The sequence below is a fragment of the Ambystoma mexicanum genome, chromosome 7q, assembly GCF_040938575.1.
Source record: "Ambystoma mexicanum isolate Mex_15411 chromosome 7q, UKY_AmexF1_1, whole genome shotgun sequence".
In the NCBI taxonomy this organism is placed as follows: domain Eukaryota; kingdom Metazoa; phylum Chordata; class Amphibia; order Caudata; family Ambystomatidae; genus Ambystoma; species Ambystoma mexicanum.
This window is the reverse complement of record NC_090941.1, coordinates 1,119,367,887-1,119,394,344: the sequence shown is the minus strand read 5'-3', so window position 1 is coordinate 1,119,394,344 and position 26,458 is coordinate 1,119,367,887. Positions and strand designations below refer to the sequence as shown.

The window sequence follows — 26,458 nt, the reverse complement described above, 5'->3', positions numbered from 1 at the left end:
TACATGTAATAAAATTATTTAACAATGTACGCACAGTGGTAGATATCTGCCATGTACTCATAATGGGGCAATCTCATATATTCAACTCATTCAGTAGAGTGTGTATGTCCACTCTAGTTAAATTAAATACAAGTAGAGCAGTTTGGACACAGTGTGACTCATTGAGAGAAGTGCTAACAGTATTGGTAAAGATCGCTGATCAGTTTTAAGATCACAATACCATGTGCAGACATACAATATATAAATGCAAGTTTACAGATGTTACATCTTCAGAATGTTCAAAAAAGGAAGAGTGAATGCAGTCAGACTATAATTCATCCATATGAGGTTGCCCAGTAGATAGATATGTGACTCAATTCCATAGGTAATCTGTACATCATGGATGCTTTTACTGCTCATAAAAATACTCCTAGGTGAAAATCTTCATTCATTCCATATGGGCACATACTGTCTAGTTTGTCAATCCAGAACAGCTCACGTTGGTCCATCTTTTTGCATGATTTCCACCTCGTGGGGATCTTTGTACTACCTCTAAAATTTGGTATCTCAGTTGTGCAACTGTGTGTTTTTTCTCATTAAAATGCCTCGCTACTGGGGACCGCTCGTTCTTTGTGCGAATATTACTCTTGTGTTCATTACATCGCTCCTTCATCTTCCGCTTTGTTTGTCCAACATAATAAATGCCACAAGGGCAGCTCAAGGCATAAATCAGAGATTTGGTGTCACAGGTTGCATAATGTGGTAATTTGATTTTTGCACCTTTTCGAGGACGTCTCACGTAGTCACCTTCTGTGATGTTGTTGCAGTTGTTACAATGTAGATACGGAAAGGTGCCAATTTTCTTAGTTTGTAGCACCCTTTGTCGATCAACTTGTGTTCGTTCTGCCTTCACCAATCTGTCTCTAAAGTTTTTTCCTCTTTTGTAGGCAATTAGGGGAGGCTCTGGGAAAAGCTCCTTCAAGTGTGGGTCCAGTTGTATTGTCCTCCAATTCTTTCTAATTAGTTGCGTGATTTGGTGACTTTGACTCAAGTATTTTAAGGAATATAGGAATGGGATCTCTTTTTTCTCAGGTGTTTTCTTCAACAATTCTTCCCTTGATATAAGGGTGCTTCTTGTTTTAGCTGCCGCTATCACATTTTGCGGGTATCCCCTCTTCGAGTATTTAGATTCCATTTTGTCCATTTCGACCATTAGTGTAGTTTCAACCGATGTTATTCTTTTAGCTCGGAGGAATTGGCTATAAGGCAGATTGTTCTTTAGTTGTTTCGGGTGAAAGCTCCTGTATTGTAAGCTATTGTTGACATCAGTGGGTTTGATAAATAAATTAGTGACAATCACTCCATCTTTAAGTTCAAGTTCAACATCGAGATAGTGGATTTTAGGTGTTCCAATCTCCATTGTAAATTTGAAACTTGAACTTAAAGATGGAGTGATTGTCTTTAAACGCACCTTCTTTTGTCTTTCAGATGCGGGATGCAGCGCCGAAGGCCTCCGGAGCGTGCGAAGAGCTGGTAAGCTTTTGTCTTTCAGATGCCGGAATGCAGTGCGAAGACCTCCGGAGCATGTGAAGAGTAGGTAAGCCTTTGTCTTTCAGATGCCGGAATGCAGCGCGAGGCGTTGGTGACAGCCGATGGACCAGGTAAGAGATGCGCTGCCACTGAAGACCATAGTGCTAACCTGTTCTTTCTTTGTCTTTACAGGTTCTGCTGAAGACTGGATTCCAGGATGGTAAGCCTTTGTTCTCTTAGGCCCAGGATCAGAAGCAGAAGACACGATGCTGCAGAGAATGCAGAATAACGCAAAGCAAGATTCATCCATCGGGTGTGGTTTAAATAGCCTCCTGTAGTGCTTAGGTGTCTCCTTCCACAGCCACGCCTAGGTAAGAAAAGAGTTCCTGCTTTCCAGAAGAGTTCCAGTGTTCTGAACCTAGGGAGTGGCTCCTGCCCCACCCAACAGGAAAAGTAGTCCCAAACAGAAGAGGATCAGGGATTCAACTGGCAGGTAAGTAAGCAGCATGGTCTGCTGCAAGTAAGTCCACCCAAGCATTATGAGCCCGGCGCTTCCAGCGCTGGGACTGGGAATCTTTATGAGCCTGGTGCCACTGGCGCCAGGACAGGGTCCAAAAGGTCCCAATTGGGATTGGCTGGCACTCGGAACCGGGGTTGTGGGTCGGCTTCCAAGGGAGTCGGGCAAGTCCTGATCTTTTGGAAGCAGAGATCATGACAGCACCCCCCCTCAAGGCCCCTCCCAAACCGGGCTTCTTCGGGGGTTTGGGCTTGTTAGGAAATGTTCGATGAAATCTTTTGATTAGACGAGGCGCGTGGACATATTCTGCAGGTTCCCAGGATCTTTCTTGGGGACTGTAGCCTTTCCAGTCAATCAGGTAAAATAGTTTAGATTTGGAGATCTTGGAATCCAGGATGCTTTTGACTTCAAACTCGAGTTCTCCATCAACTAGAATAGGTTTTGGAGATGTAGTTAGTCGGGTTTGAGGTTGCACGGGTTTTAATAGAGAGACGTGGAAGACCGGATGTATCTTCATGTGAGGGGGCAAGTCCAACTTGACCGCTACTGGATTTACTATGGTAGTGATGGAATAGGGACCAAGGTATCTTGGGTTGAATGTGCGTGGTCCTTTTAGGGGTAGATATTTGGTGGATAACCAGACTTGATCTCTTACTTGATATTGGGGGGCTTCCTTCCGATGTTGGTCTGCTCCTTTCTTGTATTGTTCTTTAGCCCTTTGAAGGTGAGAAACGGCTTCCTTAAAGGCTTGGGTGATTGTAGAATGCAGGTGGTCTACTGCTGGTGTTCCAAGATCTTGGAGTGGATCCAACTCCGAGGTTCGAGGGTGACTACCGTATAAAAGAAAAAACGGGGTCTTCCCAGTTCCCGAGTGGACAGAGTTATTGTAGGAATATTCGGCTATCCAAAGGATATCTTTCCAAGTTTTTTCAGTTTGTTGTAGCATGCAGCGCAAATACTGTTCCAGAGTTTGATTGGTCCTCTCGGTTTGTCCGTCGGTTTGAGGGTGGTGGCTGATCGAAAGTCTCACATCAATTTGAGCCGACCGACAGCAACTTCGCCAAAAATGAGAAATAAATTGACTACCTCGATCTGAAATTAGAACTGAAGGAAAACCGTGCAGTCGGACGATGTTTTCGAGAAATTCTCGGGCCAGAGTTGCTGCTATTGGTAAGCCTTTGAGTGGAATGAAATGCGCCATCTTGGAGAATAGGTCCACGATTACTAGGATCGTATTGTATCCGGAGCATGGAGGTAGATCGGTGATGAAGTCCATAGAAAGCGTATGCCAAGGGCGAGGCGGGATGTCAATAGGGGGTAAGAGGCCAGCTGGTTTTTCCTTTTGACTCTTGTTTTGGGCGCATACTCCACAGGACATTATAAAGTCTCTGATATCTTTTTTCCAAGACGGACACCAGAAGTAGCGCTTGATCTTTTCCGAGGTCTTGGTCATACCGGGATGTCCTTCCATTAAAGAATCGTGGTAACAAGAGATTACCTTTTTCTGTAAATCTGTGCTGGGCAGGTATAACCGTTCTTGGAAATATAATAGGTTGTCCTTCACCGTAAAGTCCTTTCCCTGCAGATGCCAATTCTGTATGTCTGCTGGAGTTACCAGTAGCCTGGCTTTATCCTTAACTTCCTCTATGGATTGTGTGGCGATTACACCTAGAATTCTTTGTTCGGGAATGATAGGTACAGGTTTAGGATTGATCAAATGTTCTTCCACTCCCATCCAAGAAAGGGCATCAGCTTTACCGTTTTTTGTACCAGGTCGATAGGTAATTATGAAGTCAAACTCGGCAAAGAATAGTGCCCAACGGAGTTGCCTAGAGGATTGAGCTTTTGCGGTCTTCAAATATTGCAGGTTTCGGTGATCTGTAATCACAGTAACGGTGTGTCGGGCCCCCAGAAGATAATGCCGCCAAGCCTTAAAGGCGGACTTGATAGCTAGAAGTTCCTTATCAGTAATAGTGTAATTGATTTCAGGAGGCGAGAATTTGCGGGACCAAAATGCCACGGGATGCAACTGATTGGTTACTGGGTCCTTTTGTGATAGAACTGCCCCCATGGCAAGGCTCGAAGCATCGGTTTCAACGATGTAGGGGAGTTCTGGGCGAGGATGTTTTAAGATCGGTGCAGATATAAATCTAGTCTTCAAATTCTGGAAAGCTTGTTCTGCCTCGGTAGACCATTCAAAACGTTTGTTTTTCTTTAACAAGGCGGTGATGGGCTGGACTATTCGAGAGAATGCGGGGATAAACCTGCGGTAAAAGTTAGCAAAGCCTAACATGCTTTGAACACCTTTTACGGAGGATGGCGATGGCCATTTGAGAATTGCATCGACCTTCTTTGAATCCATACGCACTCCGCTAGGTGATAATATGAATCCCAAGAATTCAACTTCAGTCACGTTGAAAACACATTTTTCCAACTTAGCGAAAAGTTTGTGTTGACGCAATCTCTCGAGGACCATTTTCACGTGTTTCCGATGTTCAGTTTCCGATGAAGAATAAACGAGGTGTCATGATCTCTGCTTCCAAAAGGTCAGGACTTACCCAACTCCCTTGGAAGCAGACCCATAACCCAGGTTCCGAGTGCCAACCAGTCCCAATTGGGACCTTTTGGACCCTGTCCTGGCGCCAGTGGCACCAGGCTCATAAATATGCCCGGTCCCAGCGCTGGAAGCGCCGGGCTCATAATGCTTGGGTGGACTTACCTGCAGCAGACCATGCTGCTTACTTACCTGCCAGTTGAGCCTCTAATCCTCTTCTGTTTGAGACTACTTTTCCTGTTGGGTGGGGCAGGAGCCACTCCCTAGGTTCAGAACACTGGAACTCTTCTGGAAAGCAGGAACTCTTTTCTTATCTAGGCGAGGCTGTGGAAGGAGACACCTAAGCACTACAGGAGGCTATTTAAACCACACCCGATGGATGAATCTTGCTTTGCTTTATTCTGCATCCTCAGCAGCAGAACGCTCATCGTGTCTTCTGCATCTGATCCTGGGCCTAAGGGAAAAAGGCTTACCATCCTGAATCCAGTCTTCAGCATCACCTATAAAGACAAGAAAGAACAGGTTAGCATTACGGTCTTCAGTGGCAGCGCTTCTCTTACCTGGTCCATCAGCTGTCACCAACGCCTCGCGCTGCATTCCGGCATCTGAAAGACAAAGGCTTACCTACTCTTTGCGTGCTGCGGAGGTCTTCGCACTGCATTCCGGCATCTGAAAGACAAAAGCTTACCAACTCTTCGCACGCTCCAGAGGCCTTCGGCGCTGCATCCCGCATCTGAAAGACAAAAGAAGGTGCGTTTAAAGACATTGGGTAACTTTATTACTCACGTGCCATTACTCCTTCCCACGCCAAACCCAGTGGGTATTCCGGCACCCTTCAGCAGCTCCGAACTTGTACCTGCAAGATAAAAGGACAGTTAGTGCGCATCGTGAAGCAGGCAACAAGCGCTTACTTACATGCTTCCAGGCGCTTCTATTCCTCACACGGGTTCCATCCTCAACTCACTTCAGCCCGTCATCCGCCATCGCCGGAACCCTGCAAAACAAGAGACATCATTACAAAAGACTTTTAAAGACATTTGAAATACTCGGAACTTACCGTTCGTGCAGTAAACGACGGACAGCAGTCCTCTGAGGTCAAGAGGCCTGCACCCTTATCCAGTGAAGAAACTGGTTACGGCACCCTGCCCCGAGGCAGATGGAGAGCTCGGCGTTCACTTACCTAAGACATCTTACTCTTCGAGTCAGACATACAGTGCACAGAGGTCCAGCCCAAAGAGCCAACCGTGTGTTACACATCACCTTTGAAGATACGGTATTCGCCCAGTCAAGACCCGCGCCTCTGCGGGAATCAGGTGAGCGTTACAGAACGCAAAGCCTACCGCAAAACTCCTGCCCAGGCGCTATGGAAACCTCGGATACTGACCAGCTAGCCCAGTTACTTGGGGAACTAAGAGCAGAAGTGCATGCAGCCCGTCAGGAAACAAACGCTCTAAGAAGGGAACTTATTATTTCCAAGGAGCGAACAGACGATCTCGCTAGACAATTGCTACAGTCACAAGCCGGACAGACCCCATTACCCGCATCAGGGGCAAATCTTCCTTCAACATCCTCTATGAATCCAGTGCAAATCAACCTACCTGGGAATGTACCTCTGGCTCCGCCTGAACGATTTCCTGGTGACCCAAAGAGGTTTGCAGTATTTATTAATCAGTCCCGGTTGCATTTCTTATGCCGGCCAGCAGCCTTTCCAACTGATCAAGCTAAAGTAGCTTTCGTGCTTTCGTACCTTAGTGGCAATGCGGCAGACTGGTCGATCCCTCTAGTTAATCAAGATGATCCGGTTCTCCATGATTTTCAAGCTTTTCAGCTCAGTATGGAAAAACTGTTTGCAAGGCATTCACAGGGGCAGGCCTTGGACAATGAGCTTCTTTTGTTGCGACAGGGTAATCAAGACCTATTGGCTTATATTGCGTCTTTCAACAGACTGATAGTGGAAACTCAATGGCCTGAGGACAAAAGGATCACGCTGTTTTATAGAGGTCTACGTGGAGAGCTCAAAGATGTGTTAGCCCAAGTAGTGAATCCCCCGCAAGACTGTTCGGACTATATAGACTTAGTCGTTCAAATAGATCACAGACTGCAGAACAGGAAGGCCGATAGTTCCAAGTTTGATGCTCGAGTATTTTCCAAACCACCAACTCCTTCCAAAGGAGTAGACTCCGGGGAACCCATGCAAATAGGGGGCCTGAAAGGACCACTAACACAAAAGGAGCGGGAAAGGAGAAAACAGTTGCAATTATGCCTCTATTGCGGAAACTCAGGGCACTTTCTTCGAGACTGTCCGGTGAAACCAGCCAAGAAGGCAGTAGGAGCTGCAGTTACCAAGGTCACAAACGCTGAGCAGGGAAACGACCTCGCCCGACAAGAATAGAGGTCCACTTGCCGAGCGTTAAAACCAGTTCCGTGACCTCGCATTTCGTGATACCTATGGTCCTCATTAGCCCTGATCATCCGGATCGATTACATGCGATTGAAGCTTACGTCGACAGCGGTGCCATCGGCAATTATGTGGATCATGAAATGGTTTTGAGGATGAATCTAACTCTTTGTCCCAAGGCTGTAAAGGACGTCATTACTACGGTGGATGGTACGGAGATAGCCTCCGGACCAGTAACGCATACCACTCAAGAAGTGATGCTAGTAAGTCAAGATGGACACCATGAGAAGATTGTGTTCGATGTGATCAAGGCCCCTCAGTTCCAGATTATTCTAGGGATACCTTGGTTAGAGAAACACAATCCTCAGATCGATTGGCGAACAAGAACGGTTCAGTTTCCAGAATGTGTCTCTACTTGTCACCCTCCACCTGGTGTTGCACTGGCAGCAATTTCTTCGGAGACACCCCAGTTACCTCCCGAATACCTAGAATTCCAAGATGTTTTTCGGAAGGATCAGGCTAACTCTCTACCTCCTCATAGGTCTTATGACTGCCAGATAGACCTGATACCTGGATCTACTCCTCCTTGTAGTAGAATTTATGCCCTCACCGAGCCTGAGAACCTTCACCTCTGACAATACCTGGATCAATACCTAGCGAATGGGTTTATTCGTCCTTCCAAGTCCCCTGCTTCTTCAGCTTTGTTCTTCGTTCCAAAAAAAGAAGGGGACCTTAGAACTTGTATGGATTATCGTGCCCTGAACCAGATCACCGTTAAGAATAGGTATCCGCTACCTTTGATCCCTTAACTCCTGGACCAAGTCAGAAAAGCATGCATATATACAAAGCTGGATCTTAGAGGAGCCTACCACTTGGTACGAGTAAAAGAGGGCGATGAATGGAAGACGGCCTTCCGCACCAAGTATGGGCTATTTGAATATCAGGTCATGCCCTTCGGACTTTGCAATGCCCCGGCCGCCTTTCAATATTTTATGAACGATGTCCTCAGAGAGCTCATAGATGTGTGTGTTGTTGTTTACATTGACGACATCCTCGTTTATTCTTCATCGGAATCTGAATATCGGAAACACGTGAAAATGGTCCTCGAGAGATTGCGTCAACACAAACTTTTCGCCAAGTTGGAAAAATGTGTTTTCAACGTGACTGAAGTTGAATTCTTGGGATTCATATTATCACCTAGCGGAGTGCGTATGGATTCAAAGAAGGTTGATGCAATTCTCAAATGGCCATCACCATCCTCCGTAAAAGGTGTTCAAAGCATGTTAGGCTTCGCTAACTTTTACCGCAGGTTTATCCCCGAATTCTCTCGAATAGTCCAGCCCATCACCGCCTTGTTAAAGAAAAACAAACGTTTTGAATGGTCTACCGAGGCGGAGCAAGCTTTCCAGAATTTAAAGACTAAATTTATCCCTGCACCAATTTTAAAACATCCTCGCCCCGAACTCCCCTACATCATTGAAACTGATGCTTCGAGCCTTGCCATGGGGGCAGTTCTATCACAAAAGGACCCAGTAACCAATCAGTTGTATCCCGTGGCATTTTGGTCCCGCAAATTCTCGCCTCCTGAAATCAATTACACTATTACTGATAAGGAACTTCTGGCTATCAAGTCTGCCTTTCTTGGTGGCATTATCTTCTGGGGGCCCGACACACCGTTACTGTGATTACGGATCACCGAAACCTGCAATATTTGAAAACCGCAAAAGCCCAATCCTCTAGACAACTCCTTGGGCACTATTCTTTGCCGAGTTTGACTTCATAATTACCTATCGACCTGGTACAAAAAACGGTAAAGCTGATGCCCTTTCTCGGATGGGAGTGGAAGAACACTTGATCAACCCTAAACCTGTACCTATCATTCCCGAACAAAGAATTCTGGGTGTAATCGCCACACAATCCATAGAGGAAGTTAAGGATAAAGCCAGGCAACTTGTAACTCCAGCAGACATACAGAATTGGCATCTGCAGGGAAAGGACTTTGCAGTGAAGTACAACTTATTGTATTTCCAAGAACGATTATACCTGCCCAGCGCAGATTTACAGAAAAAGGTAATCTCTTGTTATCACGATTCCTTAATGGAAGGACATCCCGGTATGGCCAAAACCTCAGAAAAGATCAAGCGCTACTTCTGGTGGCCGTCTTGGAAAAAAGATATCAGAGACTTTATAATGTCCTGTGGAGTATGCGCCCAAAACAAGAGTCAAAAGGAAAAACCAGCCGGCCTCTTACGCCCTATTGACATCCCACCTCGCCCTTGGCATCCGCTTTCTATGGACTTCATCACCGATCTACCTCCATGCTCCGGATACAATACGATCCTAGTAATCGTGGACTTATTCTCCAAGATGGCGCATTTCATCCCACTCAAAGGCTTGCCAACAGCAACAACTCTGGCCCGAGAATTTCTCGAAAACATCGTCCGACTGCACGGTTTTCCTTCAGTTCTAATTTCGGATCGAGGTAGTCAATTTATTTCTCATTTTTGGCGAAGCTGCTCTCGGTCGGCTCAAATTGATGTGAGACTATCGACCAGTCACCACCCTCAAACCGACGGACAAACCGAGAGGACCAATCAAACTCTGGAACAGTATTTACGCTGCATGCTGCAACAAACTGAAAAAACTTGGAAAGATATCCTTTGGATAGCCGAATATGCCTACAATAACTCTGTCCACTCGGGAACTGGGAAAACCCCGTTTTTTCTTCTATACGGCAGTCACCCTCGAACCTCTGAGTTGGATCCACTCCAAGATCTTGCAACACCAGCAGTAGACTACCTGCATTCTACAATCACCCAAGCCTTTTAGGAAGCCGTTTCTCACCTTCAAAGGGCTAAGGAACAATACAAGAAAGGAGCAGATCAACATCGGAAGGAAGCCCCCCAATATCAAGTAGGAGATCAATACTGGTTATCCACCAAATATCTACCTCTAAAAGGACCACGCACATTCAACCCAAGATACCTTGGTCCCTATTCCATCACTACCATAGTAAACCCAGTAGCGGTCAAGTTGGACTTGCCCCCTCACATGAAGATACATCCGGTCTTCCACGTCTCTCTATTAAAACCCGTGCAACCTCAAACCCGACTAACTAAATCTCCAAAACCTATCCTAGTTGATGGAGAACATGAGTTTGAAGTCAAAAGCATCCTGGACTCCAAGATCTCCAAATCTAAACTATTTTACCTAATTGACTGGAAAGGCTACGGCCCCCAAGAAAGATCCTGGGAACCTGCAGAATATGTCCACGCTCCTCGTCTAATCAAAAGATTCCATCGAACATTTCCTGACAAGCCAAAACCCCCGGAGAAGCCCGGTTTGGGAGGGGCCTTGAGGGGGGGTTGCTGTCATGATCTCTGCTTCCAAAAGGTCAGGACTTACCCAACTCCCTTGGAAGCAGACCCATAACCCAGGTTCCGAGTGCCAACTAGTCCCAATTGGGACCTTTTGGACCCTGTCCTGGCGCCAGTGGCACCAGGCTCATAAATATGCCCAGTCCCAGCGCTGGAAGCGCCGGGCTCATAATGCTTGGGTGGACTTACCTGCAGCAGACCATGCTGCTTACTTACCTGCCAGTTAAGCCTCTAATCCTCTTCTGTTTGGGACTACTTTTCCTGTTGGGTGGGGCAGGAACCACTCCCTAGGTTCAGAACACTGGAACTCTTCTGGAAAGCAGGAACTCTTTTCTTATTAGGCAAGGCTGTGGAAGGAGACACCTAAGCACTACAGGAGGCTATTTAAACCACACCCGATGGATGAATCTTGCTTTGCGTTATTCTGCATCCTCAGCAGCAGAACGCTCATCGTGTCTTCTGCATCTGATCCTGGGCCTAAGGGAAAAAGGCTTACCATCCTGAATCCAGTCTTCAGCATCACCTATAAAGACAAGAAAGAACAGGTTAGCATTACGGTCTTCAGTGGCAGCGCTTCTCTTACCTGGTCCATCAGCTGTCACCAACGCCTCGCGCTGCATTCCGGCATCTGAAAGACAAAGGCTTACCTACTCTTCGCGTGCTCCGGAGGTCTTCGCACTGCATTCCGGCATCTGAAAGACAAAAGCTTACCAACTCTTCGCACGCTCCGGAGGCCTTCGGCGCTGCATCCCGCATCTGAAAGACAAAAGAAGGTGCGTTTAAAGACATTGGGTAACTTTATTACTCACGTGCCATTACTCCTTCCCACGCCAAACCCAGTGGGTATTCCGGCACCCTTCAGCAGCTCCGAACTTGTACCTGCAAGATAAAAGGACAGTTAGTGCGCATCGTGAAGCAGGCAACAAGCGCTTACTTACGTGCTTCCAGGCGCTTCTATTCCTCACACGGGTTCCATCCTCAACTCACTTCAGCCCGTCATCCGACATCGCCGGAACCCTGCAAAACAAGAGACATCATTACAAAAGACTTTTAAAGACATTTGAAATACTCGGAACTTACCGTTCGTGCAGTAAACGACGGACAGCAGTCCTCTGAGGTCAAGAGGCCTGCACCCTTATCCAGTGAAGAAACTGGTTACGGCACCCTGCCCAGAGGCAGATGGAGAGCTCGGCGTTCACTTACCTAAGACATCTTACTCTTCGAGTCAGACATACAGTGCACAGAGGTCCAGCCCAAAGAGCCAACCGTGTGTTACACATCACCTTTGAAGATACGGTATTCGCCCAGTCAAGACCGGCGCCTCTGCGGGAATCAGGTGAGTGTTACACGAGGATGTCGTCAATGTAAACAACAACACACACATCTATGAGCTCTCTGAGGACATTGTTCATAAAATATTGAAAGGCGGCCGGGGCATTGCAAAGTACGAAGGGCATGACCTGATATTCAAATAGCCCATACTTGGTGCGGAAGGCCGTCTTCCATTCATCGCCCTCTTTTACTCGTACCAAGTGGTAGGCTCCTCTAAGATCCAGCTTTGTATATATGCATGCTTTTCTGACTTGGTCCAGGAGTTCAGGGATCAAAGGTAACGGATATCTATTCTTAACGGTGATCTGGTTCAGGGCGCGATAATCTATATCTAAGTTCTAAGGTCCCCTTCTTTTTTTGGAACGAAGAACAAAGCTGAGGAAGCAGGGGACTTGGAAGGACGAATAAACCCATTCGCTAGGTATTGATCCAGGTATTGTCGGAGGTGAAGATTCTCAGGCTCGGTGAGGGCATAAATTCTACTACAAGGAGGAGTAGATCCAGGTATCAGGTCTATCTGGCAATCATAAGACCTATGAGGAGGTAGAGAGTTAGCCTGATCCTTCCGGAAAACATCTTGGAATTCTAGGTATTCAGGAGGTAACTGAGGAGCCTCAGAGGAAATTGCTGCCAGTGCAACACCAGGTCGAGGGTGACAAGTAGAGACACATTCTGGAAACTGAACCGTTCTTGCTCGCCAATCGATCTGAGGATTGTGCTTCTCTAACCAAGGAATTCCTAGAATAATCTGGAACTGAGGGGCCTTGATCACATCGAACACGATCTTCTCATGGTGTCCATCTTGACTTACTAGCGTCACTTCTTGGGTGGTATGCGTTACTGGTCCGGAGGATATCTCCGTACCATCCACCGTAGTAATGACGTCCTTTACAGCCTTTGAACAAAGAGTCAGATTCATCCTCAAAACCATTTCATGATCCACATAATTGCCGATGGCACTGCTGTCGACGTAAGCTTCAATCGCATGTAATCGATCCGGATGTTCAGGGCTAATGAGGACCATAGGTATCACGAAATGCGAGGTCACGGAACTGGTTTTAACGCTCGGCAAGAGGACCTCTATTCTTGTCGGGCGAGGTTGTTTCCCTGCTCAGAGTTTGTGACCCTGGTAACTGCAGCTCCTACTGCCTTCTTGGCTGGTTTCACCGGACAGTCTCGAAGAAAGTGCCCCGAGTTTCCGCAATAGAGGCATAATTGCAGCTGTTTTCTCCTTTCCCGCTCCTTTTGTGTTAGTGGTCCTTTCAGGCCCCCTATTTGCATGGGTTCCCCGGAGTCTACTCCTTTGGTAGGAGTTGGTGGTTTGGAAAATACTCGAGCATCAAACTTGGAACGATCAGCCTTCCTGTTCTGCAGTCTGTGGTCAATTTGAACGACTAAGTCAATATAGTCCGAACATTCTTGCGGGAGATTCACTACTTGGGCTAACACATCTTTGAGCTCTCCACGTAGACCTCTATAAAAAAGCGTAATCCTTTTGTCCTCTGGCCATCGAGTTTCCACTATCAGACTGTTGAAAAACGCAATATAAGCCAAAAGGTCTTGATTACCCTGTCGCAATGAAAGGAGCTCATTGTCCAAGGCCTGCCCCTGTGAATGTCTTGCAAACAGTTTTTCCATACTGAACTGAAAAGCGTGAAAATCATGGAGAACCGGATCATCTTGATTAACTAGAGGGATCGACCAGTCTGCCGCATTGCCACTAAGGTACGAAAGCACGAAAGCTACCTTAGCTTGATCAGTTGGAAAGGCTGCTGGCCGGCATAAGAAGTGCAACCGGCACTGATTAATAAATACTGCAAACCTCTTTGGGTCCCCAGAAAATCGTTCGGGCGGAGCCAGAGGTACATTCCCAGGTAGGTTGATCTGCACTGGGTTCGTAGAGGATGTTGAAGGAAGATTTGCCCCTGATGCGGGTAACGGAGTTTGTCCGGCTTGTGACTGTAGCAATTGTCTAGCGAGATCGTCTGTTCGCTCCTTGGAAATAATCAGTTCCCTTCTTAGAGCATACGTTTCCTGACGGGCTGCATGCACTTCTGCTCTAGGTTCCCCAAGTAACTGGGCTAGCTGGTCGGTATCCGAGGTTTCCATAGCGCCTGGGTGGGAGTTTTGCGATAGGCTTTGCGTTCTGTAACGCTCACCTGATTCCCGCAGAGGCGCCGGTCTTGACTGGGTGAATGCCGTATCTTCAAAGGTGATGTGTAACACACGGTTGGCTCTTTGGGCTGGAACTCTGTGCACTGTATGTCTGACTCGAAGAGTAAGATGTCTGCAGATAGAAAATATGGGATTAATGAACTGGGGTTATTGGGTGCCTCTCTCCTCTTCCCTTTCTCTTCTCCTGTAGAACCCCAAAGGTTAACACCCTCACCTTAGGTAAGTGAACGCCGAGCTCTCCATCTGCCTCGGGGCAGGGTGCCGTAACCAGTTTCTTCACTGGATAAGGGTGCAGGCCTCTTGACCTCAGAGGACTGCTGTCCGTCGTTAACTGCACGAACGGTAAGTTCTGGGCACTTCAAATGTCTTAAAAGTCTTTTGTAATGATATCTCTTGTTTTGCAGGGTTCCGGCGATGGCGGATGGCGGGCTGATGAGAGTTGAGGATCGAACCCGCGTGAGGAATAGAAGCGCCTGGAAGCACGTAAGAAAGCGCTTGTAGCCTGCTTCACGATGCGCACTAACTGTCCCTTTTATCTTGCAGGTACAAGTTCGGAGCTTTAGAGAAGCTGAAGGGTGCTGGAATACCCACTGGATTTGGCGTGGGAAGGAGTAATGGCACGTGAGTAATAAAGTTGCCCAATGTCTTTAAACGCACCTTCTTTTGTCTTTCAGATGCGGGATGCAGCGCCGAAGGCCTCCGGAGCGTGCGAAGAGCTGGTAAGCTTTTGTCTTTCAGATGCCGGAATGCAGTGCGAAGACCTCCGGAGCATGCGAAGAGTAGGTAAGCCTTTGTCTTTCAGATGCCGGAATGCAGCGCGAGGCGTTGGTGACAGCCGATGGACCAGGTAAGAGATGCGCTGCCACTGAAGACAATAGTGCTAACCTGTTCTTTCTTTGTCTTTACAGGTGCTGCTGAAGACTGGATTCCAGGATGGTAAGCCTTTGTTCTCTTAGGCCCAGGATCAGAAGCAGAAGACACGATGAGCGTTCTGCTGCAGAGAATGCAGAATAACGCAAAGCAAGATTCATCCATCGGGTGTGGTTTAAATAGCCTCCTGTAGTGCTTAGGTGTCTTCTTCCACAGCCACGCCTAGGTAAGAAAAGAGTTCCTGCTTTCCAGAAGAGTTCCAGTGTTCTGAACCTAGGGAGTGGCTCCTGCCCCACCCAACAGGAAAAGTAGTCCCAAACAGAAGAGGATCAGGGGTTCAACTGGCAGGTAAGTAAGCAGCATGGTCTGCTGCAGGTAAGTCCACCCAAGCATTATGAGCCCGGCGCTTCCAGCACTGGGACTGGGAATCTTTATGAGCCTGGTGCCACTGGCGCCAGGACAGGGTCCAAAAGGTCCCAATTGGGACTGGCTGGCACTCGGAACCAGGGTTATGGGTCTGCTTCCAAGGGAGTCGGGCAAGTCCTGATCTTTTGGAAGCAGAGATCATGACAAAGAGTAATATTCACACAAAGAACGAACGGTCCCCAGTAGCGAGGCATTTTAATGAGAAAAAACACACAGTTGCACAACTGAGATACCAAATTTTAGAGGTAGTACAAAGATCCCCATGAGGTGGAAATCATGCAAAAAAGATGGATCAGCGTGAGCTATTCTGGATTGACAAACTAGACAGTATGTGCCCATATGGAATGAATGAAGATTTTCACCTAGGAGTATTTTTATGAGCAGTAAAAGCATCCATGATGTACAGATTACCTATGGAATTGAGTCACATAATCTATAAAAATCTTTAATGTCTTCTTTCATTGTAGACACACCCGTTGTCTTAGATTCCCTGTGTCTGGGCAACCTCATATGGATGAATTATAGTCTGACTGTATTCACTCTTCCTTTTTTGAACATTCTGAAGATGTAACATCTGTAAACTTGCATTTATATATTGTATGTCTGCACATGGTATTGTGATCTTAAAACTGATCGGCGATCTTTACCAATACTGTTAGCACTTCTCTCAATGAGTCACACTGTGTCCAAACTGCTCTACTTGTATTTAATTTAACTAGAGTGGACATACACACTCTACTGAATGAGTTGAATATATGAGATTGCCCCATTATGAGTACATGGCAGATATCTACCACTGTGCGTACATTGTTAAATAATTTTATTACATGTACTAAAGGACCATCAACAAGTGCATCTGCAGTCATGTGTAAAAATAAATTTAATAAGCATCATTCCTAAGACTGTGAGCAAAGGTGCCCCTTTGGGATACTCACATCATTTAGCTCCCATGTAGTTCAGACCTTTGTCATTCCCGTTCCCTTTAAGGGCTTGCCTCCCATCGTGGAGCAGAGCTCTATTTTTTACCGGCCTCTGCACATTACTCAACTTGCAGCACCGAGATACCATTACTCTACCCCTTATCAACTTGTCTTAACGTGTAATAGGCCCCCACAAACCGGCCTTTGCACGTTACTTAACATGTCCGTTACAATGCTTACCCACCTTTAGCACGATCAGTGACGCGATGCGGGTGACGATCTGCGCAATGACGTCAGATGTTTACATCTGACGTCATTACGCCGACGCACGACGTCAACACAATACTTAATCTGGCCTCCCGCCTTTGCCGCCATTCGCGGATGCCGGCCACTCGAATCAAGAGTCTCAGGAGAGGTAAGAAGCTCTGCTAGCATGCCGTATCTGATGGCAATCCTCTAGCCCTGCGAGGCTTTTTTTTACTCTGCTCAATTTCTCCCTATAGATAGAGGTATGACATTACCACCCTCTGTCTTTTACAGGGGATGATTTAAGCCGCCACTATCCCGCTTTTTTTTGTGAAGTACAAATGTTCTCCCAACACAGGAGTTACTGACTCATCATTGGACACATTGTCCATCTCATCTACTATGTGGTGAGTGCATAAGTGTACGTTATCTCTCACAACCCCTGAGTTGGGGTAATATTTTTACCAATTAAGAACAGTTTTCTCTGTACTGTTTCTAAACATCACTCTCTAGCACTTAAGTGTTTAAATTTAGAGTATTGTTAACAGCACTGCACCATTCTAAAAGACATATTCCATCCTTTTTAACTTTTCTACAGTACAAGAACGCGTTGAATACGGATTAATTGCAGTTTAGGGGTTCTCCCCATTTTTTCAACATTGATTACCCCCTCCAGATATACACCTAAGGGGCACCTATGAGAGGTAGAGAAGCCCTTTTTTGCCTTGGTTCTAAATATATTATCATGTTTATGAGAATGTAGTGACATTGTACTAAAAACATCCTTATCTTTTATGCTTTAAGGGGAACAGTTTGTCTCAAGTACTTCACCTATGAAAATATGAAAAACTGAATTGTGATAACACAGAACATTCAGCTCCTGAAGAAGGGAGATTACATCCCGAAACGCGTTGAGCCAAACAGATAGTAGTTAGGCCTCTACTATATTTCAAAATGTATACACTTCTTATTTAAGGACATGGCACTATATGACGATCAACAATTGATATTATTGCTGAATATAGACTGGCATGCATTAATAAATCTTATGTTTCTTGAAATCAATTACTAAGTGATTTGTTTATTACTTTTGAAAATAAGCACTCAGTGAATACTTGAGTGACTATGACTTTATAAGTATAACACAATTGGTGATGAACCAGTAAGCTATTTTTTCAAAAACTTTTCAAAACACTTTTTTTACACCTACTCTGGTTTATTGTATTATAAACAATTTATTTTCAAATGGTTACATTGAAATCTATTCTAAAAAACTTGATCTACTCTTTGTAAATTACTGTTTGCCATTGGCAATAACCCGAGTGTGCAGGGGACGCGAGTGTTCCACAGCCCATGGACACTTTTCTTCTCTTCCTATTGCCCTATTGGACAGTCCGAGCCTGTGCCCCCAGTACACATTTTCAGGCTCAGCAACAGCTTTATTCATTTAATTCATTCCTTAAGCGCTGGAGACAAAGGCCCCTGAGGCGTAGGAGTGCTGAAACATGATGGACAACAAAGAACAAAAAAAACAGTGATAGGTAGTAAGGGTGGACGGGCTAGGTTGCGACAGGCATGCTAGGGGGAATTATTCAAAAAGAACAGTTTTCAGCTTTTGTTTGAAGATAGAAAGGCTAGGGCAGAGCCGGAGATCGGGCGGAAAGGTATTCCACAAATGTGGGGTAGAGAATGGAAAACAGTCGTTCTGTACCAGTACCAATTTGGCTTTCGGTGCCCATAGTAGCCCTGAGCTGTTTGACCTCAGACAGCATCTCTCAAGGAGCCATTTCAACTGATCGGCCAGGTGGGATGGACTCTGGCCAAAGAGACAGGAGTGTGCTATGCAGAGGGTATGATACTGGATTCTCTTGGCAATGGGCAGCCAATGCAGTTCTCTCCTGGCAGAGGACACATAATCCGACTTGGATAATCCCATTAGCGCCCTTACAGCATTGTTCTGCACCACTTGCAGACGGTTAAATTCCCCCTTGCTAGCACAGTAGTCCAGTCGGCTACCAATGATGGCTCTGGCTACTGTGGATATAACAACAAACAGGGTTACGTTGTTGTAGAAAAAACAAGGGAGGGCACGGGCAAGCCGTTGGTTTCCTTTTAACCGTTAAAGGGGTCAGACGTGGTAGCACAAAAACAACGGTTTTGTAGGAAAATGTATTTAATTACTCAGAGTATCTGAAGCAAAAAACTGGGAGTTCATATCCTCGAACTCAAGTGCAAGGGGTGACAAGAGAGTGGCAAATCCAATAGGGTTAGTACATAGCTGTCCAGAACTGAAGATTAGATTCTGTAGCTGTGTGGTGGTAATCTGACCTGGAAAAGGTCAACTGTTCATATTCTGTTTTCCTGTGTTGTTATTTTAATGGTTCCCGTGGGTCACAGGGAGTCAGGAATACTTGAGCTTCAACGATTGGAAATGCACAAATTAAAAATGGCCAAGGGGCCAAAATGGTGAGGGAAAGCTCTTCTAAAAATTGCACACTCTTTCCATCTGGGTGTGCGCAGGAACAGTTGTTCTCTCGCAATATCTTATTCCTTTCCGTGAAGATATTTGGTGTAGGTCATGAGAGCCCTCATGACCTGTGGGGTCGACCGGTTTCAATGGCACTCATAATTAGGGCCATCTTCATCAGGACCGTGATTCAAAAAAAGGGGGATCAATCCGAAAGTTTCAGAGTGTCTGAAACAGAGACAAGTTCCTCCTGTAGGGATACAGGAAGGCAGGGGAGAAACGAGGGGGAAGAATGAGAATACAAGGGCTTGAAAAATCTGGCTTTGAAGAGAAGTGTGATCTAAACCTTACCCCAAGAGCAAGAGGATCAGTGTGGATCAAGGTACAATCTAATTGAGGTGATAAATACAGGACTGTTGCTGGTGCCTGATCACCGGTGTCTATTATATTTTCATTTTCTGGACCTTGCAATCTCCACAAACAATGGTAGACTAGTCTCAAGTGTCTACAAAAAGTCCACCGACAGAAACTCCCTTCTATGCTATTCTAGTTACCACCCTAAAGCACTCAGAGACAATCTCCCTTTTGGACAATTCTTGCGATACCGCAGGCTGTGCAGCCAGACCCCCACCTACACCACACAGTCCAGCCTCCTACGAGAACAATTGGCAGACAGGGGGTACCCTCAGAAAATCATTAGGGACACTTACAAAAGAGCTAGAAATATTCCTAGATCTGTAACCCTGCAACAACACACAAAACCAGCCAGCACTACAGGAATTACAGCAGTATTCAGTTACTCGCCCCTACTTAACAAGATCAAGGAAGAAGTCAAGACCTTATGGCCGATCTTGAACACAGGGCATACCACCATCCCTGTACCACGTTTTGCTCTTAAAAGATGATCAAACTTGCGAGATAAAGTGGTTAAAACACTAACACACAATATCCCGATCACAGGACCTAGCCAACGTACCCTCTGGGACACAGCTCCACCCAGATGACATGCCTCTTGCGGCAATTGCTCCATGTGCCCCCAGACATCACGCACCACAGAGATCAACATAGGATGGCAGACACCATGTAGGCAAATGACATTGACCAATTGCAACTCCAAAGGAGTGATCTACATGATCACGTGCCCCTGTGATCTTAGGTACATTGGCATGACAACTAGGACAGTTCGCATACGCATGGTCGAACATCGGTCATGCATACGCACCAACAAACTTACTGCTCCCTTAGTCCAACATTTTGTAGCCGAAGGACATACTGCAGACTCTTTTAAATGGACCATCATAGAAAGGGTCACACCTCCTGTGAGAGGGGGTAACTTTAACAACATTCTGTTCAGAAGGGAACAGCAGTGGATCTACAGACTCAACACATGCTCCAAAGGACTGAATGAAAATATCCAGTGGCACGACCTAGCGGTGCTAGCATAGGCCGCTTGGCTGATAGTACTGGTCCAGTCCTCCCTCCTTTTGTCTCTCGTCTCTCTCCCCTTCTTTTGAGTGACCATCCCTTCTCACAGTAACCTCCCACTGTGTGACCAGCCCTCTTGAGTGAGCTTCCCTATGGTTCCTGTACCTCCCCCCACCCCCCTGTTTTGCTGCACCTACACAGACATGTTTTCCCGACCCCTTTGGGCTCCCCTCCCTTTCCTCCCTTTCCTCTCCTTCTCCGTTCCCTTCCACCCCTTCCCTTTTTCCCCACCCCCTTTCCTCCTACCCCTCTCCCTTTCCCAACATGGAGTTATGCCTTTCCTTGGTGCGTTTAGCCTCTGAGTTCCTTACAGCGCTTTAGAATCCATCAACTGTCCACACATGTTTTTTTGATCTTTCTATGGGCGATTGGGCACGTCACCCCTGTGTGGGCCCACACCGCACTTCACAGGACGTTGCCTAGACGCCCGCCGACGTCAACTTGACGCTAGGCGGGGGCGCGCTGCAACCTTGTTTCTATAGGCGCTTGGCCTTACTCCGGTATCGCGCTCATTCCGAGCGGTTCCACCGAACGAAGCAGATGCCTCCACTGAAGACGCAGATCAGGTACTGCCCTTGCTGCCGCCCCTGCCCAACAGAGCAGCCTGCATTCCAGTCGTATTTCCATATATGTTTCAAGCCTGTTTGTTACAGACTTCCCTTCCTGTCTTCCAGAGTTACCAGCCAGCCTGTGACAGACCCCCTCCAGCACACATTTTGTGCATAGAGGTACCCATGGCCCCCTTCTCTTGTTCCATTTGTTTTTCATATGCCACCTAGCACGTTCCCCTTAGTGACCAGGTCACCTCACCCCACCACTCCTCCCCTCCTTCCCCCCGCCCCCTTCTGATAAGGCATTAATAGACACCGGTGATCAGGCACCAGCAACAGTCCTGTATTTCTCACCTCAATTAGATTGTACCTTGATCCACACTGATCCTCTTGCTCTTGGGCTAATGTTTAGATCACACTTCTCTTCAAGGCCAGATTTTTCAAGCCCTTGTATTCTCATTCTTCCCCCTCGTTTCTCTCCCCCCCCCCCTTTCTGTATCCCTACAGGAGGAACTTGCCCCCGTTTCAGACACTCTGAAACTTTCGGATTGATCCCCCTTTTTTTGAATCACGGTCCTGATGAAGATGGCCCTAATTATGAGTGCCATTGAAACCGGTCGACCCCACAGGTCATGAGGGCTCTCATGACCTACACCAAATATCTTCACGGAAAGGAATAGGATATTGCGAGAGAACAACTGTTCCTGCGCACACCCAGATGGAAAGAGTGTGCAATTTTTAGAAGAGCTTTCCCTCACCATTTTGGCCCTTTGGCCATTTTTAATTTGTGCATTTCCAATCGTTGAACCTCAAGCATTCCTGACTCCCTGTGACCCACGGGAACCATTAAAATAACAACACAGGAAAACAGAATATGAACAGTTGACCTTTTCCAGGTCGGATTACCACCACACAGCTACAGAATCTAATCTTCAATTCTGGACAGCTATGTACCAACCCTATTGGATTTGCCACTCTCTTGTCACCCTTTGCACTTGAGTTCGAGGATACGAACTCCCAGTTTTTTGCTTCAGATACTCTGAGTAATTAAATACATTTTCATACAAAACCGTTGTTTCTGGCTACTGTGGTACAGCTGGATGTCTCTAGGAAAGGCCTGATTTGAGTCAGGAGTTTGATGTAGTAGGAGGCCTTGGAAACCCGACAGACAGCGTGGTGTTTCATCGAGAGCTCTTGGTCAAAAAAGTCACTCCTAGGGTTTTTACTTTTTTCAAGGTGGGGAGGAGGCAGTCTGCAATTTGGCGTTGTGCAAAGCCGGATCCAAGAGTCGCAATTTGGGGCCTGTGCCTAGAATCATGATTTCAGTTTTTGGGTTATTCAGGGCTAATCCATTTACTGCCATCCAGTGGTGAATAAGTTTGTAGGTACCATTGATGTCTCTAGTGTCTTTTATTTAGCCCACAGAGAGCAGAAACAGACACTGGTTATCATCGGCGTAGTTGGCATAGCAGGTGCCATCAGCGTCCAAAAGATCAAACAGGGTAAGCATAAAAAGGTTAAACAGAGTGGGGGAAAGGCAAGAACCCTGTGGTACCCCACATTGAAGAATTGAACCCTCTGATGCTGCTTCTCCATGGAAGACCTTGGCTGAACGTTCAGACAAGAAAGAGATAACCCAATTGACTGCTTCCTTGGAGAAAGAGGCCGTTATAATAGCCTGTTGGCAAGAAAGGAATGATCGTACAAGTCAAATGCGGCTGTTAGATCATCAGTAGTGAGGTCTTGCGCTTCTCCATGGTATGTAGGATGTTAGTTTTCAGGTCCAACAGAGTGTACTCAGTACTTGATTGAAAGGGCCACTTCCTCCATCAGCACCTGGTTTACTGCTCCACGCAAATACCCAAGCAGGGAACGCAGCATGAGACTAGCCTGCACTCCTGGCCCACTTCTCTTCCAGGCTCCGCCATTTTGTCTCTACTCATATGCTCTGAAGCAGCTTCCCTACTCCCCTGCTGCCAGCTCTCTCCTGCCCGCACTGCCATTCCAGCCCCCATTCTTCTCAGCCCTGCAAGTTCGCCTCTCCCTTTCTGTGATGGGGAGGTTTAATTGATTAGCCTTTTCAGTTATCCTCCCTGGTCCCTCTGCTTCCCTTGTGCTGCTCTTTGGCTCTTTATAATTCCCTCCCTCCATAATGGTCTTCCCCCTCTGGAGCCATTTTCTCTCCCAACCGTCCCTACTTTTCTAACTGCCGAAGAGGCATTCGCATGATCACTCTGGGGTTTCATGGAGGTTGGGGAACAGGCTTGTTGGTGACATCAAGCTGTTTATGTTGGCATGGGGCATGGCTTGCTGGAGACACCATTTGTAGTGGGAGAGGGCATCCTTGGCACTCCCCTTATGCCACACACCCAGCTCCTGCCAGGTCCTAATGTCTTTGCTCAGGCCGGTTAACTCAGTTTGGTTATCCATTACTGAATGGTACAGCCAGCCCACCTTGTCCTCTTAGCACTGTAACTCATGTCTTAGGACAGCACTGGCAAGTGCCTAGGGCTGCCAATGCAGAGCAACTCTATCTCCATTCTGAATTATGGGTAGCACTACTAGCCCCTATAGCCACCAGTGCAGGGAGGCGCTGTGCCAACAATTCTCTTAGCTGGGTGGGTTTTCTCACCCATACACCACCTAGATGACTCTGGGTTTGGTGCGCTATACAAATGTCAAAATAAATAAATAAATACATACAGTATGCATTAGACAATCTGGCAGCCGTGTAACCTTTATTCATGGTGTGCCACTGCGCACCTTTATGGTTTACCGCAAGACTGCCAGACAGGACCCTTTGGTAGCTAAGCCTCGTCTTCTCGGCTGTCTTTGTTGGACTTCTGCCTCTTATTTGGCAGTAGAACAAGCCATGGATAGACATCCCCTTTCCTGGTCTTTGAAGAGAGCTCAACAGGGGGAGCTGAATGATTGGAAGTTGGTCTTGGCTGCTTTGGGCTCTCGTACACACTCATCCACTTCTTAAGTGATGTCACATATGGAGTTTGGCTGGCCATCTAGGAGTGGGTGGCCGCCAAATCTTTGAATGCTGCAGGTCTTTTGATAGGTGGACTGGGTAACTCCTTGACCAAGCAATTCTGTAAATCTGGAGAGGTTTCTGAAGCCCTTCTTCAGTCGAGCATTAGAACCTGTTCCACATCAGCTAAGAGGACCAGCAGCGATGCTAGAAACTGTCTTATGCCTTCATTACCAAAGCCAACTCCCATATGGCGAAGCTTTCCCTCTGTAGTGCAGGGAAATCTTGTGAGGTGATGCCTTCTCCTGGACCAGTGAGGACAGCAGGTTCAGTGTCCTGCACACTTTTGGCACCATCTCAATCTCGTGGGCATGAAAATCTGCTCTAGTAGAGAGGTTATTGTAGCCAGAGGGAGGGGGGGGCTTCTTCCATACCTGGACATCAAGCTGGCTTTCATTGCTGCTCCCAAGGTGACCTTCTTTTCTGCTCCCAAGCTGGGCAACATTGTCGCCGGACATCTTCACTCACGGCTTTGCTGCTGCTTTTGGCTATTGCTCGGAGTCTGCTGCAGGAGCGGAGTTCTCTGTTCCCACTGTGTTGGTGCAGACCCTTGCCGGATCACTCAGAAGGCTGATGCATGTGCTGCGCCTCTTCATCGCTGGTTCATGAAAAGAGGTCATCCATCATTGGGAATACTCAGGACCTGCCCCTGTCATTCACAACCATGAGTCCACCAGCAGAGACTGCAACAGACATCAGTCGGATCCAATCCCAACCTGAAAACCTATCCCTGCAACCGCAATGCTTGGCCCTTCTGTTCAGCAGCCAATAGGTGAGCTACCTTCAGTTGCTGCTCTTCTTCAGTGAGGCTTCTGGGTATCATCTGCATACCCCTTTTGCTGCCCCCCCCCCACCATCTGCAACATTCATCGTACGACTTAAGGCCCTAGTCTACAACCATCACACCTCCAGCCTTTGGTGGCGGAACACGGGCTTTAGAATTTTCAATGGGGTTCTCTTCACTACCCAGCTGGGTGGCAATCTCTCCACCCCCCCTCCCCCCTCGCTTAAACAGACACCTGTTGGTATGTACTCATTGTAAGAGATGTGTTTCCTCGTCCCTCTGGTGAGGGATGTAAAACCATCTACCCTAAAAGAAAGAAAGGCTTTCGGACCAAAAGACGGACCAAACTCTGTCTAGTGCGAGCCACAGCCTCTGAGAGTGCAGCCATCACTGTGGGAGCCATCCCATGGTCCTTTGCTCATATGTATTCGTACCAGCCCAGTGCACGAGTTGCTTGGTTGCCAAACACCTTGAAATTATAGCTACCATAGTTTAATTGATACATATAAGAAAAGGGGGACCCCACTCCTCCAATACGTCTTATTTATTTCTTGAGCATGCTGAGTGGAGGCACACCAAGTATGCGCTTTGAAGAAATCGAGCATCAAACGAGCCGCCACCTTAGGCTTCACAGCCCAAGAGGTAGACCCTATACTCGATCTAATGAAAGAGACGGTGCTCACGTCCACTGGCAGTGATCCTCAACAGAAGATTCAACAACTTGAGCATCTGTTATGAACAGAATCAATCACAGACTTTCGACAACTTGAGCATCTGATATGAACAGAATCAATCGCAGACTAGAAGCAGTAGCACTAACCAGATATTATAAAGCACAGAGGATTCCAAGGGGACTTTGTGTTCTCTTGAGACTAACTTTGAGAAAAGAGAACAAAAACGTTGTCCATAAATGGGAGCCGATCACTCTCTAGATTGTATCTTGCTTATGATACAAGACCTTTCCAACTTTAGTGGGGAGTTAGAGTGGGAGATTAGTCATTCAAATCGAGTTAGTCACACTAACAAGTGAACGTGAACTCAACAACATCCTAGAAGAGTTTTCCCATCATTGGGACATTTGCATCCACTTGGGAAGTTTCCAAAAACCTCTCCCCTAGCAATCAATGGAGCCAATCCTACAGGTCTGCTGCCTTTGCGGGGGAAAGCCAAGTTCTACTTGTACCCCACAGGTGTAGCTGGAGAGGCAACTAGCAATGGTGGGAGCCCAAGGGACCCCCAAATAGAGTTCCAACGCAGGGCCCAAGAACCAGCACACCCAGAAGGTCTGAATTCAGAGGAAGACTAAAGTCCCAGACTGGACAATGTAGATCCAGGCAAGCGGTGGGTGCTGTTAAACCCCACTGCTTCCAAAGCTGGGTGTCCATTGGAATGGGACCAACTATAAGATCAGGACGCCAGGACCCAGAGCATGGCGCAGGTTGCTCCAGACCGTACACAGGAAAGGTGGGTTCACAGATAAGGTTGCAACACAAATGAAGACCCAAACAAAGAAAACACATGGAGGGGTGACCCGCGAGGCAGAAGGCTCGCCAGCATTAAGAGTGATAGGGACATGGCAGAAGTGAGCAAGCGTCACAGGTCAGCCTCAGGAAGCAGGAGAATACAGCCAGCAAGGAAAGGGTCCCAAGAGGGAGCTGAGATGGCCCCCACAATGTTAGGGAGCAGGAAGCACACAAATGAAACTCTGCCTTAACAGATTTCCAACCAAACAAATCAGCCCACATCAGTTGATGCCTGCTTTGCATATGGAGTGCAAATGTGAATATGCCGGGGGATGATAACCAAACAG

The 26,458-nt window shown here is 47.0% G+C and overlaps 1 protein-coding gene across 1 annotated transcript in view; it reads left to right on the top strand.

The window, feature by feature from the left end:
* LOC138528680 (putative methyltransferase NSUN7) overlaps positions 1-26,458 on the top strand; it is a 379,481-nt gene that overhangs the window by 154,455 nt on the left and 198,568 nt on the right. The gene's annotated exons all lie outside the window — the stretch shown is intronic.